This window comes from Ruditapes philippinarum, unplaced genomic scaffold (assembly GCF_026571515.1).
Source record: "Ruditapes philippinarum isolate M1 unplaced genomic scaffold, ASM2657151v2 ctg211_1_1_1_1, whole genome shotgun sequence".
In the NCBI taxonomy this organism is placed as follows: Eukaryota; Metazoa; Mollusca; class Bivalvia; order Venerida; family Veneridae; genus Ruditapes; species Ruditapes philippinarum.
The window spans coordinates 600335-603245 of record NW_026852000.1 but is presented as its reverse complement, the minus strand read 5'-3'; positions in this window follow the sequence as shown (position 1 = coordinate 603245).

Below are 2911 nucleotides of genomic sequence, written 5' to 3'. Positions count from 1 at the left end.
CAACTGTTGATTTCTAACAGTTTAACACTGACATAACGTATACGCGAGGTAATTATAGTCTTCATTTGCATGTTAAAATTCATATACAAACTATCATAGGGTTTCCTTTTAAAATTATAATTTCTGAGCAATATTTGATTTAATTTATTATAGCATAAAATCGGCTATTTTTCCCTTTTTTAGCTCGACTTTTCTATGAAAAGGGGAGCTATCCTACTCGCCCCGGCGTCGGCGTCGGCGTTGGCGTCACACCTTGGTTAAGTTTTTCGTACCACCCCACTTTATTTCAGAAGTATTACAAGTATGGCTTTGAAACTTACCATACTTGTTCACCATCATAACCTCCATCTACAGACAAGAGTACATAACTCTGTCAAGGTTTTTGACAGAATTATGGCCCTTTTTTGACTTAGAAAGTGTATTGAGCTTGGTTAAGTTTTTTGTACCACCTCACTTTATTTCAAAACCATTGGAGGTATTGCTTTGAAACTGACCATACTTGTTTACCATCACGACCTTCATCAACAGACAAGAGGACATAACTCTGTCAAGGTTTTTGACAGAATTATGCCCCTTTTTGACTTAGAAAATACATTGAATATGGGTAAAATCCACTTATTGCCTTAACCCTTTGAGATATTGCTTTGAAACTTTTAATGCTATTTCACATCATTACCCCCATCTGTACGCAAGAGAAGGTAACTCTGTCAAGGATTTGTTTTAAAAATTAAGGCCTTTTATCGACTTAGAATCTTGGTTAACTTTTTTGTACCAGTCAACTTTTTGACTGAACTGGTTGAGATATTAAATTGAAAGTTGGAATACTTGTTTACCATCATGGTCCCAAAACATGGGCAGGAGAAGGTAATTCTGTTAAGGATTTTATTTGAATTATGGCCCTTTTTGACTTAGAAACTCAGTTAAAATTTTCATTCTTGTCCACTTGTTGACTTAACCATTTGAGATATTACTTTGGAAGTTGGAGTTCTTATGTGCCATCATGAGACCTATCTGTAAGCAAGAGAAGATAACTCTGTGAAAATGTTTCTTGATTTGTACTTAGAAATTCCTAGTTAAAGTCTTGTGTGCCCTTAACTGTCAAAGTTTTGTTTTATAGGCAAGCACTAAAAAAGTCGAGCGCGCTGTCCTTCTGACAGCTCTTGTTGCCCATGTTATAACGGGACCAAAACCATGTGTTAACATAGTCACGCGCTCTTGTTATAGCCCGGTTTCACCTATGCGCAATACATACAGGGCCCAGTAAACAAACAAACAAAAAATGACGATTTGGCCTGTTTGCCGAAGAGTCATTCGTTCTTGTTGTATTGAGATTTATTGATTCGAGGGCCTCAGTCGCATATTCCAGTAACTATGCCGGAAAAACGGCGTATAGACATCGGTGCTAATCTTGGTTGTCGCCCTTTCTAAGAAACGGACAGTTGTCAATGTAAACAAATACAGTAGAATCTACCTGTCATTCAGTTTAACACTCCGATTAACTTACAAAACTAGATAACACAAAATTAATATGAGAAAATGTTTTTTATTTATGTTAATGTTGGTAAATGATCTTTATATTTCTTTGAGAGAATAATGCTTAGTGCCTGATTTTTTTATAAACTTGCATGTTTGCTTGAAAAAAAAAAACCGATTCCTGACTGAAGATGATGTCACTGATCTTTTTTCTATCGTCAATCTGAAATCACTCTAAGAATTTCTGAGGGTCATGTTTTGTCTTGGGTAGAAGGTAGAGTAATGTAACGTTTTTTTTTCTTGAGAAAATAAATATCCAAAGGCCAAGCTTTGTTAAATCAATTAAAATTCAAAATTTCGTTGGGTTCCGAGAATTTTCCAAGTTGTTGGCCCCGGAAAAATGAAACGCATACGTAAAACATAGAATTGGATAAATACCGTCCAAGCACAAGAATTTAATGTAATTGTGTTTTGCATAAACTATACATCACGAATCTGTTTGAAAAGTTTATGCTATAATAGCGTCAACGCACGTTTATTTCGTGTTATAAAGTCTGCAGAGTCCCTCGGAACTGTTGGAGCCCTCGCCCTACCGGGCTCGGGCGCCAACCGTTCCTCGGGACTCTGCAGACGTTATAACACGGAAAAACGTGCTGTTAAACAGGTTAATGAAACTGTAGAATGCTTGGTTTTTAAGCCGACAGCAAAATATTTTTACATATGTATAAAATGCAGCTTTAAAAGATATAATGGATATGTAAAATTATATTGATATGTATTGAATTTTATATTAAAATTGAATATTATGCTTATTAAATTTTATTTATACATACAAAGTGCTTGTTACAACATGCTGTGCAATAAATGTGATAAGAATGAGAATTTTTTTATGTGTTTTCATGTGACATTAGATTAATTCCACCATACATTGTTTTATGTTACACTTACTGTTATGGTTTCTATTGCTTGGAGCAAGTAAGTTTCTGTATGTTAAGTATCTATATGTATCTGATACGAAAAGAATAGGAAAATTAAATATTCAAAATAACATGGATAGAACAAAAGTCATTATTATGTCAGTTAAGATACACGTAGATATATTTAAACAATCTAGAAAATTTCACATTCATTTTTCCTATTAATAAATATACATGTATATAATGTGAATACAATGGGTAAGAGATATGGATTATATTTCATTGTGAAAATAATAAATTTCATGAATTAGAATAAGATAAGCACTGCAGTCCTTGAAGAAGATTACATACATGTTGACTTGGCAACAAAATCTCCCGAGGTCCCCCACCTGCCCCTTGCAAAAGATTTCCCCACTTCTGATAAGTGTAAATGAAATATTCTTGTGTAAAAATTCATATTTAAATATTTAGGACAGAAAGCCTTACAGAAAATAAAATTTCTCATTGAATTATTTTACTGA